Source organism: Hetaerina americana, unplaced genomic scaffold (genome assembly GCF_022747635.1).
Source record: "Hetaerina americana unplaced genomic scaffold, ioHetAmer1.1.p SCAF_59, whole genome shotgun sequence".
Lineage (NCBI taxonomy): Eukaryota > Metazoa > Arthropoda > Insecta > Odonata > Calopterygidae > Hetaerina > Hetaerina americana.
The window spans coordinates 1014319-1032991 of NW_027287194.1; the positions used below are offsets into that span (position 1 = coordinate 1014319).

Sequence of the window (18673 nt, forward strand, 5' to 3'; positions counted from 1 at the left end):
TGGAGTTCCACCTCTTTACTCTAGAGTCGCTGGGCATCACACCTGAAGAGATTGTGGCGATCTAGTTTGGATATAATCGCCATTTGGTGTTCCTGAAGTTGGCAACTGAAGCTACTTTGGAGAGGATTCTAGATAATATCCCACGAAAACTACTGTTTCTATCTCTAAAATATCCGAGTACGACGGTTACCATTGACGAGACCTCCGGTAGCCCTCGTAATGTCAGGGTCCTTTATCTCCCCATGGAGACCCCGTTGGAAGATACAACAGGCGAGCTTAACGTTTTGGAAAAATCCATCGCTCGTGGGAGAACAGGTGAGAGGGCGGCAAGATGGCGCTCGTGCTGACAGGTACGAGAGTGGTCCGGATGACGGTTGAAAGAAATATACCCTCGTACCTCCGCATCGGCGGCAACTGGGCCATCATCATCTATGAGGGTCAACGCCACACTTGCGCCCACTGCAACCAAGAAGGCCTCGGAACCAGGGAGGGAAGGGCTATGCGGAGGCAAAGATTTTGACCTCCAAGCCGAACACTGCCGAGGAGATGGATGAGCCTGAGATGGATGTGGAGGAGAGGGCGCGGTCGCTGATAATTATCGAGAGTGCGCCCTCAGCTGCTCCCGCCGAACCCCCGCATCCCCCTCCACTTGGAGGGAAATGTCAGAGGGAGCGAAATTTGTCAGCGGAAAAAAGGGATCCGAAAAAGAAGAGGGTAGAGGAAACTGTACTGCTGATTTCGAACATCGATCAAGCTACGGTTCCAACCAGCTCGGATATACTCTCACGACCACCGGACCCTATCTCCGTGACCCCGTAAAAAGAGGACGGATCATCCTTCGTCCTTTTTTTCCCTGGCCACGCCATCGATGCCCTCTCCCAGCAATCCTTGCATCACGGGCTTCTAACTCCCTTAGAATCACGGGTTACAGCGGGGGAGAATAAATCCGATTGCGAATGCCCACCATCCCCAACGGCGGGCCCATTGATACCGTTATCACGGAAACTCAAGAATGTATCACCGGCCGCGGAAGTTGATAAATGTACGAGTAAAACTTTGTGGACGTCAAAATCCCAGATATTCCATCGTCCTTCGCCTTTGAGGACAGCCAAGGTGTCGACGATCTTCCCAGGGCTCCTCCAGAGGTGGACCAATCCGACCGATCTCCTCTGATTTTTCCCGACGGGGCCCCTTTCGCAGATAACCGCCAGTCCGCCACCCCGGCCCCCCTGAGGCCACCAGCTGAGCCGGGAAGTTCCCCAGCTGTTCTCGCTCGAAGAAGGCCCCCCGTGGAACGCTGCTGAATTACCCGCTCTTCGTAGAGACCACGGTTGGCCCTTCCTCTTCGGACGAGGTCGGGGGGAGGGATGCGGTGACAACTCAAGACCTCGATCGTCGACCCGTCGGACGAATCCTCCCGGAATGCTGCGAAGCACTCGTCGCTTGGGTTTGAGCCGCAACCGAAGCAACGTAAGCCACGACCAGGACTCTGGTAGGTGATATCCTGTGTCCATAGCTGTCCTCTTATTCCACCAATGAATATTATTTCGCTTAATGTTACGGCGTTTATAGCGCTTTAAAATTGCAGTCCTCCAACGCTTTCTACGTGATCATAAGGCTGATGTAATCCTCCTTCAAGAGGTAAAGGAGGACATAGTCTGGGATGCAAACATCTCTCAGGCTATCGGCAATTTCGCCGAAAGTCATTCTGGCACCACCACCCTAGTCCGAAATGGCATTCCGTTTTCTCATGTTCACCGCCACGCCTCGGGCCGAATAACGTCCGTTATCGTGAATGGTACCCATCACAAACCTTAACGCTCCCTCCGGTGAGCGCGTGAGGGCAGAGCGCGAAACATATTTTAATGAACTTCTCCTCCCCTACCTGTATTCCTTCTCGGGGAAGGCCATATTGGGCGGAGATTTCACCTCCATAAACCGCAGAGAGGATAGTGCCTCGAACAGGGATAGGGTGAAATACTATCCAAGCCGGGCACTCTCACTGATGCTCGACTCCATTGGAACGATTGACGCAGTGCCTTCTTTCTGCGCCAGTCCCGCCCCCTCACACGATCAGGGCCTAACTCTCGGACGCTGATTGACTATCTCTTCGTCTCGGCATCCCTAAAGAATGATGTCCAGACAGTGGACACCCTCCTGGTGTCCTTCTCTGATCACTGCGGAGTGATCATGAGAGTTACGTGCCCGGACACAAGCCCGGGCGCGCACGTCCGCTGCGGCTCCGTGTGGCGCATGGACCTCCGCATGCTGGAGGACGCGACTCGCCGCGACTCCATCCGCCCCCGGGGGTGTTAACTGATCGCGGCACTCCGTCCCGGTGGATACCTCGCTGTATGGTGGGACGAGGTTTTCAAATCCCGCTTTGTCATCGACATCAAAAGGAAAACTTTTGAGTGGCGTAGGGAAAAAATTTACACTATCTCCTTCTACCACCGAGCGCTGGGAGAGCTCCAGCGTAAGGATGTTGCGCCGGAGGATTTCCGCGCTCAAGTGTGGTCCCTAAAAAAATTATACTGGGCCACGAGCTCCAAAAATACGCTCCCCAAAAGTGGCAAAAAGAACTGGACACGGATATAGGGGGCCCCCTAATGCTATCCGATCTTCGGCGCTGGATGAAATCCAACTCCGACTCCGCTACAGACAGAATCCACGTAAGAGAATATGCCGCCGGTGACACCGACCTCCTTAGGGAAGCGGCCTGGCACTTTCAAAACACCTTTAACAGGTATGCTCCGTGGAAGGAGGGAGACACACCCCCCTCTCTCCCCTCTCCCTTTGCTGTCCACAGATCAAAAAGACGAGACATTAGTTCAGACGAACTGGACTGCGTCTCCTCCATGTTCCAAAGTGGCAAAGCACCGGGCTTGGATGGCCTACCCTTTGAATTTTATTTCGCGTACTGGGATGTTTTAAAACGCATTTTGACCCACCTTTTTAATTGCATTTTAAATAGCGGCTATCTGACTGCAAGTCAGCGGACCGCCGTGATATCCCGTATACCAAAGAAGATCCGACCCAAGTCGTTCGACGACTTCAGGCCAATCGCCCTCGTAAACGCAGGTTATAAAATATTGGCGCACGTCATACGAAATAGAATGACGGCTGCTGCCGACATCGTCCTCTCTCCATCCCAATACACCGTGTCAAAAACGCGAAACATCTTCGATGCAGCACTTATAATTCGAGACATTTATTTTTCCGCACCCTCGTATTGCGATCGTTTTTTAACACTGGTGGCTATCGATCTTGAGAAAGCATTTGACCTGGTCCGGATCGAATGGATTCTAACCGTGCTCAAGACGATGGCCTTCTCCGAGTATTTCATTCGTGCCGTCTCAACGATGTACACCGGAGCATACTCCATAATTAGGATAAAGAATGCCACCTCGCCAACCATTCCGGTCAGTAACTCCGTTTGGCAGGGCTGCCCACTGTCAATGCTGCTGTTCGCCCTTGCCTTAGACCCCATACTCAGACGACTGCAGAGCAGTGGAATCGGGGCACGCCGTCACGGCGTCGTCTGCCTGGGCGTCGCATACGCTGAAGACATAACCCTCTTCATAGACGACCCGTCCCACATGGCTCTAGCCCACGACATATTAACGTTATATGAGCAGGGCGGTATCTTCCTCAAAAACCGAAAATCCAGGTTTTTGCTGCTGAAGGGCATCCGGCCATCGACCTCCATTGGTTGGTCAGAAGCGCCCTCGCTCAAAATCTTAGGGTTCTGGTGGGAGAAGGTGTTGGCTCCCACGATTGAGTGAAACTGGGGAATTATTGACCATAATGTGCAATGGAGTGTTGGAAAGCTTTCACTCCCTTCTCTCCCGATCGTTACCCGCATCCGCCTCCTCAAACAGATTGTCTTCCCAAGGCTATGGTATGTGGCCCATCTTTGGCCCTACCCGCTAAATATAATGCATACTTTATAAGAGTGATCAACCAAATGATCTGGAATGGCAACGTAAAGAAAGTGTCCGGAAACGAGCTCTATGGTCGTTATGAATGTTTGTCCATGCAAGTGTGTATATGCATATTTATGCTTATGTGCATGTATGTGTATGTATATGCATACATATATTTATAAAGAAAAAAATATGCTGTGACCTTAATCTGTCCTGTCATAAAGCTGACAATGTGTACAATCTAAACACAAGCAGTGCAACATACTAGACCGAATAAAACTAAATCGAACGATAGCTTAACTGGCTAAAGCACTTGACCGGACATTGAGGAATCTGGGTTTGAATCCCAGTCAAGGCGAATGATTTTTACACTCTGAAATTTTTGCGCTGAGATGCACATTAGCGGATGACTGCGCTAAAGTTTACCGTTGCGGCACCTCCCGCAGTTTCTTTGGAATCAATTAGTCCACATATTAAATAAACCCTCTCCATAGATGTTTATTATTACGACTCGTTTCACCGTGTTACGGCATTTTTGGGTAAATGTCCGGTCGTGGTATTGCCATGACGCGAAGTAACTAGTAGTTCTAGTAAACATTAGGGAAAAAGGACTATTGCATCAGTATTTTAATACGAATATCTAAAACTTCCGCCAAGTGAAGCCTGGAGTTTACTTGTAATCTACGCGGTACATATGCCATTTACTCGTCATGGTCACATCATGTCCGCATAGTTTCAAAGAGGGTAACGGAAGAAGTCATCTTAAATACATATTTTGAACACATTTAAAACAACGATGACTCAAAACCAATAGCAAGTATTCAGGACTCTGATAAACGATGGGTGACATAGCAATAATTTCAATGGAATATGAAGAACTTTGGCCATCTAATTTAACTTCATTTCAACGCTGGAAGGAATCCCAACAAGAGTGATGAAGCAGAAATGACACCATTAGCAGAAATGTGATCAAGAAAATATATTCAATGAGTAATTATAGGAGGGTAAGTACCACAATAATGAAACGTAGGTACATTCATTCCAATTTAGAGAGTATGAAACCCGAAACAAACAGGAATACCGAAGTTACAGACCGATGTAATTACTCTTGAGCATGTAAATGTCATGAATCTGTCTTGAGCATAAAATGTCATCTACTTCCCAGATATTAGAAGATTTTTCAAAAGACCCCAGCTCAGTTTAAAATGAGGAGATCTTGTAATACTCGGCATGGGATATTATCCTTGGCATCCTGAAATCGGGGTAATCAAGAAATCACGTGCCGTCTCTACTTGTGATATCACCATATTTTAATAAAATATCACGTAGTACGCTGATTTAAAACTGAAAATTAATGGAATCGTTAAAAAACTAGTACAAGGAATTCTCAAATTTTCCTTCGGGAGAAAACAAAAACTAATGCACGTAGCTCAGAGGGAATAATTCCGGTTTGGTGAATTTGGCCTCACGTGCCGAAAGGAAGAATGATCGCTCCCTTCCTTTTCCACATCTCAAGCAATGAATTGAAAATTAATCAGCAAAATAAGATTACTCTTTGATGATATAGTTATCTACCGCGATATATGTAATGTCTGCATTTGTAACACTCTGAGTAGTATTTTTGCTTCTTGCCTGGGATGAAATGAACTATTAAATCTGAAAGAATATCCAGTGAGAATTTTCTGGTGGGAAAAATCAATACGCATATGCAATACACCTATTGCCTAGGTGAGGTATTAATAGGCAAGTGAAATACTTTGCAGTCGCACCATAATTGCAACTTATGTGGTGAAGACGAGTAGTGTAGACCTACTAAGCTGCATTAGGAAAAACGGGAATGGTCAAGCTCATATTGGAGTCACACATATTTGCCTCAACTCAACGAAGTAAGACTCACGTGCCATTGATGGGTGAGCAAACGGCAGGAGTTGAAAGAGACCACCAAACAAAACACAGCAAAGCAAAGCTCTTTCCTCGTTTAGTTCGTGGACCCGGAAGTACACTTCATCATGCAACTCGAACTTTCGACAATATAAAATAGTATTGGACAACAATACGCGACAATTACTCTCATTTCGATGGATTGGTGACCTGATCCCTCCAGTTACACTTTTTGTAATGAAATGCAGAGAAACATGGAGACGGATGTGGTGATATTAACCTGAATGATTGTCTAAAACGGGAAGGCGCTGTAATCTTGAGCGTAAAACCATGAAGGTTTTAGAGTAGAAGATACTCTCCTAGGACAGATGGAACAATACTCGCACATCTACACCATGCCAAGTAAGCCACCGAATGCCGGGTGTATGGCGGGGGATGTCTTAAAGCACCAACCATACCTGCAGGAATATCAGTCTCTATACATTATATTTTTTTTAACATCAACATACTCGTATATATTAAAAAAATCAAATATATAAATATATATACATACACACATATATATATATATATATATATATATATATATATATATATATATATATATATATATATATTTATTTATTTATTTATTTATTTATATATATTTATATATATATATATATATTTATAAACAGAGGTCGTCCGGAAAATAAGTGTACTGATTTTTTCCCGCCGCTCCAGGCGCGCCCAGCACCGCTCTGACGGGCTGCGATTGGAGGGGGGTATGTTGGCAAGTGACGCTGAAAAAGGCAGTCGGCTCTGAGCTGTGGTGTAGGGAGGAGCTCTGTTAACGCGAACCTCCACGTTCGACCCACGTCACGGAACGCGATGCCGAAGTTTTTGGAGCAGCGTTATTCCATCAAATTTGCGGTAAAGCTTGGGAAATCGTCTACCCAAACTGTCGGTATGATTAACCAGGCTTACGGGGAGTCAGCCATGTCCAGAAACATGATCTTTCGGTGGCACAAGATGTTCGTGGAGGGCAGAGAAGAGGTCGACGACGAACCACGGCCAGGACGCCCATCTACGACACTCACCGACGAAAATGTGCGAAAAGTTCGCGATGTACTGAACTCTGACCGTCGTCTTAGTGTTCGGATGATAGCAGAGCAGTGTAATGTGCCAAAAACAATAGTGCACGAGATTATTAGGGAGCAATTACAGATGTGAAAAATTTGTGCAAAGTTGGTGCCGAAAGTGCTCAGTGATGATCAAAGACTCAATCGTTTGGAAATCGCGACACAACTTGCGGATCACTGAAAAAATTATCCACATTTTTTAGAGAACGGTGTTTCAGGTGACGAGACGTGGATCTTTGAGTAAGACCCGGAGTCGAAGAGACAAAATGCGGAGTGGCACACCCCATCATCACCCCGTCAAAAGAAAGCTCGCATGAGCAAATCTCGGATCAAGGCGATGCTCATTGTCTTTTTTGACAAAAGGGGAGTCGTCCACTACGAATTAGTACCTGAACGACAAGCTGTAAATGCTGCGTTTTACGTCCAAGTGCTCGATAGGCTTCGAAAACGAGTCGCCTGCGTCCGGCCAGCGATCAAAAACATCTGGCGGCTGCATCACGACAATACGCCGTCTCACACCGCGCTTGTCGTGTCGGACTTCTTGGCCAAGCACTGTGTGGCAACGCTGCCGCACCCGCCCTACAGCCCGGACTTGGCACCACCGGACTTCTTTCTGTTCCCGAAGATAAAGAGGAGTATGAAAGGAACGCGATAAGGGACGTCGGATGCCGTCAAAGAGGCCGTGACGACGTGTCTTCGAGAGGTTCCCGATGATGCCTTCGCGGGAGCGTTCCAGGAATGGGAACGCCGCTGGAACAAGTGTATCGACTCACAAGGGTCCTATTTTGAGGAATATTAGCTTAAGATATGTAAAAGTGTAATAATTTTTTTTCCTGAGCTCAGTACACTTATTTTCCGGACGAACCCTGTATATATATAGTATATATATATATATATATATATATATATATATATATATATATATATATCCCGCCCTGGACTACAACCCTGACGTGGTGGAAGGGCTTGTGCGTTCTGATGACCCCTAGAGCTGTGTTGGCGAGAGTAATAATAAGTGCTCCTGGAAGGGTAGATGCTCCAGATAGGTCGAAGGTTAGGAGCCTGACGAAAGGTAGTCCACGCAGCGTCTGTTCCTTAGTGGGGCGGCTGCAATGTCATCTGACCCCAGTGGGGCGGCCAATAAGTGATAGTGTCACGTTAAAAAAACTATCGAGGAAGGCAACGGGAAACCACTTCATTTATCATTCCCAAGATTTAAATAATGGACAATACAGAGATTTTGAGTCCTAGCGACTACGGGGCTCGGCCCTATCGGCCATGTGTCGTGCCCGGCAGCGGGGGAGGCAAGGCTTCCGCGGTCGAAATCCCACGAAACCCTTGCAAAGGAAAACCAGCAGCAGGACAGAAGACGCAGGAGAAGAAGACCAAATTAGTTAGAATAGGAACGTGGAATGTTAGGACAATGATGATAACAGGGAAATTGGAGAATGTTAAGCGAGAAATGGAAAGGGTAAATATGGAAAGGGGATATTTTAGGTCTATGCGAGGTGAGATGGAAAGATAGCGGGGATTACTGGAGTGATCAGTATAGATTAATATACAGCGGCGGGGACGAGAGCCAACGAGGTGTTGCCATAATATTAAATAAAGAGGTAGGAAGAAGCGTAGTCAACATAGAGCAGGTAACGGATAGATTATTACTAATAGATATAAAAGCAGAACCGAGAACTTGATAATTATTCAGGTATACATGCCCCCGAGCAACCATAAGGAAGAAGAGGTTCATGTGGTATACGATCAGTTAGAGGACATAATCGCGTGTAATTATAAAGGGAACCTTTGATAGTGATGGGGGATTGGAATGCGACGATAGGCGAAGGAAGAGATGGTGCCGAGGTCGGGGACTACGGCTTAGGAACGAGGAATGTCCGCAGGGAGAAAGCAGTTGAGTTCTGCAGGAGACAGGGTCTAGTCATCACCAACACTTGGTTTAGACACCACAAAAGACGCAGGTATACATGGAAAATGCCAGGTGACTCAGAAAGGTATCAGCTAGATTATATCCTGGTAACTCACAGGTTTGGGAACAGTGTGATAAATTCGCACAGCTTCCCGGGAGCGGATGCAGATCTGACCACAATTTAGTGGTTATGAAATGTAGCGTCCGTTTCAAAAAGTTAAGACAGGGGCGGCCAGTTGGAAAATGGAATGTAGAAGCATTAAATGTTTTGAAAAGGAAGGAATACAAACAGGCCGTAGAGGAAATCATGGAGGATGGTAAAGAGCCAAGTACTATCGAAGATAAATGGGAAAGTTTCAAGAAAGGGTTGTCTAAAGCCGCAAAATACACTATTAGAACCGTTAACGCTAAAAGGACCGGGAAACCATGGATCAGGGATGATATGATTACAAAGATGGATGAGTGGCGAAAATGGAAGAATGTAAATAGAGAATTAGGCAAAATTAATTACAAAAAATTAAACAATAAATTCTGGCAGGAAACAAATAAAGCAAAAGAAGTATGGTGGAAGACGCAGTGCGAGATACGGAAAGTTTGGTGAAATCGGTGGGCCGTACATAAAAGTTAAATCGTTATCGTATATATATATATATATATATAACAGAAAAATTGAGGCGGACAACGAATAAAGCAAAGGTAGCATGGTGGAAGACAGTGCGAGGATATGGAAAGTCTGCAGAGGAAGGGTGAAATCGGTGCACTGTACAGCAAAGTTAAATCTTTATAGGGAAGTAAGAAAGCGAGATCAACGATAGCAGTTAGAGATAAGGCGGGTAAGGTAATAGTTGACGCAGGAAAGATCCAAGAGAGATGGAAGGAGTATATAGAAGAAGTGTGTAGGAAAGAGCTTAGACCAACAAAGTAGGCATAGAAAAGGAACATGACGTAGAGGAAGATAGCTTAGGTCCAGGCATACTAGACAATGAGATAAAAATGGCATTAAGGTAGATGAAACTAAATAAGGCCGTGGGGGTGGATAGCATTCCCGCGGAACTATTGAAATGTTTAGGAAAATGTGGGAGGAAGAGGCTATATGGGCTGATCCATAGTATTTATGAGGAAGGAATCTGGCCAGAAGACTTTGTGAGATCAGTTTTAGCTCCTATTCCGAAAAAGGTAAAGGCTACATCATGTGAGGACTATAGGACAATAAGTTTGATACACCACGAAGCTAAAGTTGTTCTTAGGATCATAAACAAAAGGATAGAGAGTAGGGCAAATGATTACTTAGGAGATGATAAGTTTGGGTTTGGGAACGGGAGAGGTACGCGTGATGCCATTGCAGTAATGAGATTATTAATCGAGAGGAATATAGAGCACAACCAGGAGGTATTTGTCTGTTTCGTAGATTTCGAAAAAGCGTTTGATAGAGTGAATTGGGCAAAACGTTTGAGTATATTGCAGAAAATAGGAATAGATTGGAGGGAAAGGAGGCTAATCCGCAACCTGTACATGTCTCAGACTGCTCAGGTGCGGGTGGGAAACGGGGAGTCAGGATGGGCAGTGTTAGGAAGACGGGTAAGGCAGGTTATTTCATTATCACCGTTGCTGTTCAACCTGTATGCAAAGAAAATGATTAAAGAGACATGGGAAGAACTGCTGGTAGGAATGAAAGTTGGGCGGGGAATTCGTAAAATCAGTTAGGTTTGCTGATGACCAAGCTTTGTTTTGTCAGACAGCCAATGGGCTGATGGCATTGCTGAGTGAATTGGAAATGCAGTGCGACAGGTATGGGATGAGAATCAATATTAAGAAAACAAAGGTTATGCAATTTTCTAGAAAGAAAAAGGCCAAGCTTAACATCAAAATAGGAGGACAAAAACTGCAGCCAGTCGAACTGTTTACGTATCTCGGAAGTGTTGGACCAACACGGTCAAAGTAGTAAGGAATTAGGGAGAAGGATTGCGCTAGGCAAAGAGGCTTTCACAAGAAGGAGGGAGTAGATGACGGGGACGTTGAGTAAGGATGTTAAGAAAAGACTCGTAAAAACTTTGATATGGAGCGCAGCTATGTACGGCGCTGAAACGTGGTCATTGAAGCAGGGGGATAGACGTAGGCTGGAGGCTTATGAAATGTTGGTGTGGAGAAGAATGGAGAAGGTGAAATGGACAGAGAAGAAAACGAACGAGGAAGTACATGGCATGGTCGGCTAAGGAAGGTGTTCGTTGGGGGAAACCCTATGGAGGCAGGAAAATTGGATGAAGGGGGTATAGACCGGCAGTGGGATGTTTAAGACTTTAATTTAGGGGAGAATATTAGGCAAATGAGGAAAGGGAAGGAACAGGATAGGGATGTTGGACGGGATGAAGGGAGGAAGAAAGTACTCAGAGCTGAAGGGGGACCTGATGTAGAGTATGATGTTGTGTTTTGCTTGGGGTCACAAATTATTTAATTAGTAATTATGTCCATCCAAAAACCTATCTTAACCGGTAGATTACCTAATAATAATAATATAACAGAAATCAACCCGAAGGTCGGTTTAGTAGGTGATGGTGGAGTTCACCTAGTACTAAGCCCTATACGGCGTGTGAAATTCACACATCAAGGTAGGGGGGCCAGTTTCTTTCCCTGTGCTGGTTATGGTTTCCCAGGAAGATCTGGTACCCGAAAAATCACATAGCTTAGGTGGAGCTGCAGGTGCCCAGAGCTCAGCACAGTTCAACGGATCACGGAAAAAGAGTGGAAATTACGGATTTGGTCGTAAACATGCGACGTGGGAGTAAATGGGCCCTCACTCATACATTATGGGCTATGCTTATTTTCATTCAGTTTTGCAGAAGAATGCATGTATGAAATGCGTCAAATGGACTGAATATTTCTGAATGCTCGTAGCAGTTAAAAATTGCTGTCCTTATCTAGAGACAAACTTCTGGCAAAAGTAATGCGCAGAAAATATGATTTTTTCTGGTGCACGCCCCATCAGCCAGATGTCACATTACCTTTTTTTTAGCACTAAGGAAATTCCCAAAATCATCCTTGAGGAAAAATTACATTGAAAATTATATTGTAAGCTCTTCTCTTCCCTATATATATTTTATTTTCTATCATCACCTTCGTGCGGACCCACTCTGAAGGATAGAAATGCAAGCCAAGAGTACCAGTTGAAGTACAGGGCCGTTGTTTTATTAGTATATCCTTATATGAGACATTGCATAGGGTTCCCAAGGTCTCCATATCTTCCTCACCGTAGAAAACAAATCTTGACAGAGAGGTGTTCCCCAGGGAAGTGTAATCGAACCTCTTTTATTGCTAATTTTCGTTTACGACATTGACTCCGTAGTAACTGGTAAGATGCGTTTATTTACTCACGATGCAATGGTTTACCCGGATATCTAAAGAAAATTACTGGGGGCACAAAGTAAAGGAACTGCCCCCCATTACTACCCTGATTTGCGAATTTCAACGTGGGGCTCGCTACTAGGCGAGCTCTAACGTCACCAGCCGAACCAACACCCTCTCACTAAGGCTGTTTTCGCTGGTGGGTATGCAAAATAAAGGAATCGAGCATTAAATTAAATGGTGTGATTCTCATAAAATTAAGTTTTAATATGCATCTTATTTCACTTAACATTAACATGAATTTATGTGTGAAATCGGAAAACCAGAGACACTTGCAAATTTCATTTTTATTTGCAACCACCATTATAAAAAAAATTATTTTAATCAATAGAAACACATTTGAGCAATTTTTTAATTAATTCTCTTCGACCTTAGTGTGAAATATTTGAAGCCAAATTGAATCTGTCACAAAGAAAGCACGCTGCTTGAAAATATTTCGTTCGTGAAATCGAACAAATACTTTAAGAGATTTAAGAGACATTTGGAATGAAAGAAATCTAAATTTCTTCCAACATTATCCGCTCAAACAACTTCAATCACTCACACTGTTCGACCCACGATTGAAGAAATCTAAAAGTAAATTCCGTTCGGTGCAACCGTTTTTCCCCTTTTTCACGTAAGTTTTGCGACGGCCAATTACGGACTCACACGATGTGGGATAATCAGCAGGCAGTCCCGTGGAAATAGCCGGTAGGAAAAAACGATGCGTAGCTCGTATGTGCGTGTGAGAGAGATACAGGGAGAGAGGTGAGTATCCCTCGTTTTGTGGGTTCCTTGAGCATGATCGTGTCGGGTGGAAGGCTAGGGAGGCTACGCTGCTGCCGACAGGCGCCCAGGGAAATTTCCGTCCACGAAAACCCACGGATTTCTTTCCCCAACCACTAATTACATTGATTAAGAGCAGTTAATGGGGGAGGGGTGAGACAAGTTCGACCGCAGGTGGTCGTTTAAGCCATTTAGGATGGGTGATCAAATTTGGAGAGGCGGAGGAGGAGTGGGGAGGAGGGAGGGAACGCCCAATGACGAAACCGCCGTGTTCCGAAGGTGTGAAAAGGAAGCCTTCATTGAAGGGGGCGGGGATAGGTTGGATATAGCCAATCGATGGTTTACGTAATACCCTGTTAGTTTAGTGATTTAAACGAGGCAGTACAGATTATCTTCTATCAGTATTCCACTTAGCATTAGACAAGTAAGATGATTATAAACGGATCAAATGGACAGATACCTATTGCCTATTGTCGTGGGATAATGAAGCTGCAGTAGTTTTGTTCTTAGCATAAGCATGTAAAGATAATGAAGAAAGGAAGAAAGCATACAAGGGACGGCTAAAATGAGCATTAACACACGTAATAAACGCAATGACTATTTCTTCATTAAACAACTTCGAGTTCAAGTCCTAATTATGCATAAACAAAAAACTTATCAAGATTTGCCGAGAATATACATATTTTTCATTTATATTCATGTAGGTTTTCATAATTGTGGAAAGAAATATAAACTCATTACATGGACTGTGCAATGCAAATCTTTTCGGTAGTCACGTTAAGCTTCAAATATCGGCGGCAAGATGATGAGGAGAGATGAGAGAGACCAACTTTGAGATGAGGGTTGTGGGGATGAATTGAAAGTTGGAGAGCGAGGGGAGAGCGAAGGAGAAGTTATAAACATGTTGGAAGGGGAGGGTGACATGCTTAGGGATATCTGAAAAAGGAAGAGAAATAAGCGGGGAATGTGTGGAGAGAGGGTAAAGTGATGATCACAGAAGTGGTATGTTGGGTTGTTCTCATCGAGTTATTTCAGTTGAGTTGGGTGTATGCTTCCTTGGGGATGAAGAGTGTCGATCAAAAAGTAGATCGATAGATGCTATAATTAGAGCTTTTTAACGAGTTTTCGAGATTTTCTTCAGACTCCTGGCTGTTAAGATAAAGAAGAGACTAGACGAGACCATTGACTGTCCACCTTTCCTCTCTCCACCCACTCGCTCAACCACCCCCGGTGGACCCCGTTCACGTCGGCGAATGCCTCGGTCCCTCAATCGTCATTACTCCCCGAGAGGAGAGTAATGCTTGGACTACAGTCGATCAGTGGTCACCCACCGCACCACTCTCGATGTACCATTTCCCAAAAAAACCATCCTCCACCCTCCCTTCCCCATTTCCATTTGCTATTAGGGACAAAAAATCCTCTCCCCTTTCACCCTCAATCACCCTTAACGATCATCCCTTCCAAGGACGGCGGCATTGCGCCTCCCGCCGTCCACAGTCATCCACCCCGACACAGCCAGCATCTTCCACCCCCGCGCATCCAAATCCACTCACCCCCTCCTCTGAAAACAATAGTCAATGCACCCATCCGTCCATCACCCGCACTCACCTACCCTCAAATTTGGACCAGCGGTATCCGACTCCTTTACCGCAATAATTAAAGCCACCCGTCCTCCCTCAGTCGACCACCCTCCTTAAAATGGGGCCAGGTGTACGATAATTATTCTCGTATTTAATAGAACATAAAGTACACAAGTTTTTGTAAATAGTACCGGGAAAAGTTTCTTATTTATTTCAGATATTGCTACAATGCCTCAAAATTCTTCGAAGTTCATCCCTTGATCGTGGACACAATTTTGCCTAAAGCTTTTCTACGACTTGAAGGCTCCCTGGTAGTCGGATTCTGGTAGGTCCTCGAAGCTTCTTTGACGTCACTTAGACTTTGGCGGGATATGGTGGTGTCCTATGAGGGAGGATTTCACTCTTATAGGGAATAGGAAATAGTCTGCCGGTGCCGAGTCGGGACTATCCAAAAAGTCGGGGTCTTCTTCAACGCGTTGCGGAGGGACATCGCAAGGAGACACTCTTGACTCGGCTTTTGATCCTCCAGCGAGACCTTCGGGATAAGTTTCACCCCGATCGTGGTCATTTTTGCGAATGTACGTCGCAGCGTGTCGCGAAGGCGCTGCGACCTACAGTCGCGTCAGGGAAAAAATGTTTCCGATACTTTTCATCAAAAACTTACATAATGTGGCGCATTTATGCCAGGTACTAACACGGAAAAATATTAAATTTTTAGCACTGTATTTTGAATTCTGAGAAAATATATACTATGTCAGGAAAGTAATTTATCGTAAGAATAAAGTATAAGTATTTCGAGGTAATATGACAAAAACGTTTCTGAGAACGTAAGAAAAAAATGAAACGAAGAGCAATTATGTATGTAATATTAGTCTCCTCATATTTTGAAGGAGGACATGAGGTTTTTAGGGAAGTTGTGTAAATTGGAAACATGCATAGTTTTGAAAGCCGACGAAGGGTGGCAAAAAGAAAGAAACGTAGTAAATATAGATGAAGCGACTGATAGAATATTATTAGTAGAAGTAAAAGCTGAGTCAAAAACTTTGTAATTCTTCTGGTATGGATGCCATCATAGCGGGCGCTCCATGGGCTCACGTTTTCTTTAACGGATGGTAAATTTGAGGTAGGGGAAGGCATTACACATCTTTAGCTGGATTGTGTTTTTTCACTCCAACTTTCGATGTATTTCCACGCCTCTTTTTTGGAGTTAAGAAAGGAAGCATTGGTACACTCAAGAGAATATTTTTTTGCGACCGGTTTCGATATGGAGAATCACCTTTTTGGCCAAAAATGTATTGACATTGCATCTAAACAGGATTCTAATAAATATTCCATTCCGTGGCACAGATATTCCCCACCGTCGAACGATAAGCTCCGATAAAAATGCTCACATTGTGATGTTGTATTGTAAATAGATTATGTAAAAAGGTCTCCTTTTCTTTAAAATTGCCATGAAAGGCATATTAAGTCATGTCTAAAATTTAAAATTTTGATCATATTTAATGATCTGGAATGAAGTCTTTAGTATAGAGAAAGTCTGTACGCATAATTATGACTTAGCAGACACAAAAGGTATTGACGCAATAAGTCTACGATTCGATGCGATGAATACATGTCCCAAGAAAATGAACCAATAGGGTGGCAACAGTGTATTCATTCCGATATCATGATCAATTTTTTGTAAAAGAAAAAAACAGAGTTCCTGGTAAAAATATTTAAGCGCTCTGGATCTCATGGTCATTTTCACGGCCAACACAGTCTTCTCCCACAAAAAATCCTCCCCAACGTCAATAATTGGAACCCCTCATAGCTGTCTCTTTCCTCTTCCTTTGCCCTCTCAACTCCGTTTCTACTCCAACGGAGAAGGAAGAACCCCTTCCAAGTCCCTCTCGCGAAGGGACCCACCGCATTCCTTTTCCAAAAGAAAGTTCTTCTTCTCTTCCTTGAGAAAGTAGGCTTGGACCAAAATTCGAAAACTAGTGAGTTTCTTTCTTTTTTGTGTATTTTCGTGTTTTTGTCTTTGTTCACTAGTGCTAACTTCATATACATTACATACACATATACATTCGTTCATATATATGTATATACATATGCATTTGTGTATAGGCTGTTAGACCCTATGTAAATTTCTGTTCCACGACCAAGTTGACCAGAGTAACCACGGCACTTTCAAAAATTCTCTTAGTTATATCGCTTTGGGTAGGAGAGCACGGTGGTGGGCGAACTCTCTCCCTCAATGGACGACGCCTCGTTTGTTTGTGGTGTCGCACACACGTGGGGGCGGAGGAAGATGTGGGGAAATGTGGAAATGGGCGGTGTGTAGGGTCAAGAAACAAAAGATGCCCCCCTCCCAGGTGAAGACTGCGGCCTACCTGAGTGGGTGGAGCGGAGTGGGCGGCATCTCTTCGGAGGGGGGAGGGGGAGCGGTTTGTGGGAAGGGTTCTGGTGGGCGGACCGAGCCAATTGGTGGGCACGCCGGGGTTGATGACGCATTCCTTGGACTCACAATCAGGAGAGTTCATTCATACGAAGGCACCAGATGTCAAGGGGTGCAAATGCTTTACAATCTCAAGTAATGAGCGTATTGTCTCATAGTAAAAACAAAGCTTCTCCTATGAGATAGAATATAAATCCCACAATATCCATTTACTTACTGAACTAATGCATATATTCAGGATAGATGTACCCGCACAATCGATTTTCCGCAACTTTTCATCTTATTCTGACTTTATTGCCCCTTGTCCTTCAAGAATATAATATAAAAAACAAAAAATAATATCTATCCATAGTTTTTTACATTTAATAGCTACTAGTATGAAAACATTGGAGTCAATGCATAGTTAAACAATGAAATATGACGCACATATAGTGTACCAAAGTATATTTGAAATTTCACGTACATGGGTCATATTCAATAATGAATTCAACAAATTCCGTACACACACTTCATAAAGAATATGAATTCAACACTGCAAACATTGCTCAGAAAACTTGCTACTTCGTGGAGGTATGTGAATCGTTTACTAAATCTTTAATAAAGAATAGAAAAGGAAGAAATACCAGAAAGATATTTTGGTTAGGATGTTTTTATATTTTTCACCTTAATCTCCCTTTATTTCGACGCACTTTTCCCCGATTTTCTTCGATCTTTGCAAGACGTCCAAAGAGTAAGGTTTCAGAAGGACCTCCGAATAGGCATTTATGGTCGATGACCACCTCTTTCGACGTGAGTATTTTTCCGCCGAGCCATTTTTTTAAGTTTGGAAATGAAATGAGTCGCTGTGGTCCCATTTTGGTGAAGGATGCTTTAATAATTCGAACTTTATAAACGTAATTTTCTCTGTCGAATCTGCCACGGTGTGAACCTGTGCATTTTATTGATAGAATACAATTCTTTTCTCTGCCAAATGAAGATGTTCTCCTTGATTTCCTCACTCAGCTGGTGCAATAATGACGCATGAAACTATCCATTTTAGTTTTGCACAAAATTGACGACACTGTGCCTCGTGATATCCTTGTGGCCTCAACTTTTTCATGAACTTTGATCCGTAAATCACTCAAGATCATATCTAGAATTTGTTAGAAACCGTTCTGGAGGAAGTCACTTCCATTGAACATCCAAAGCGACGTTCATTATTCGTGGGTTTACAAACACACGTTTGAACTCATTTACCAAAATGTAAACAATCGAAAACACTGGAGGAGATGTGCTATGAACTTCATCCAACGATCTTTTACCATGGTAAGCCTAAGGCACGTGTAGAGATTGTATTTAATCTAGGCGAAAGGAACTAAAATTTGACGATTTTTCTAAATAAACGAAGGTTTTTTTGCTTCAATATCTATGGAAAAAAACCACGCGAAGTAAATAGCTGAAACGTTAACAGCAGTCTAGTGAAAGGAAAGGCTTACAAAAAGCAAACATTTTCCCGAAAGTACAAGCGCCATCTCTTGAATTTACTATGAAATATTTGGGTTTATCCGCGACTGTTGCCAAGTCGTATGCCATGAGGTGTCCTGAAAGGCTGGTGTTTGAAAGGTTTACAATGTCGTGGGCATTGTCGGAGGGAGGGGGGGTGT

General features: G+C 44.0%; 1 protein-coding gene across 1 annotated transcript in view; it reads left to right on the plus strand.

The window, feature by feature from the left end:
• Nucleotides 1-18673, plus strand: part of LOC139694897 (sodium-dependent noradrenaline transporter-like) — a 511521-nt gene that overhangs the window by 243811 nt on the left and 249037 nt on the right. The gene's annotated exons all lie outside the window — the stretch shown is intronic.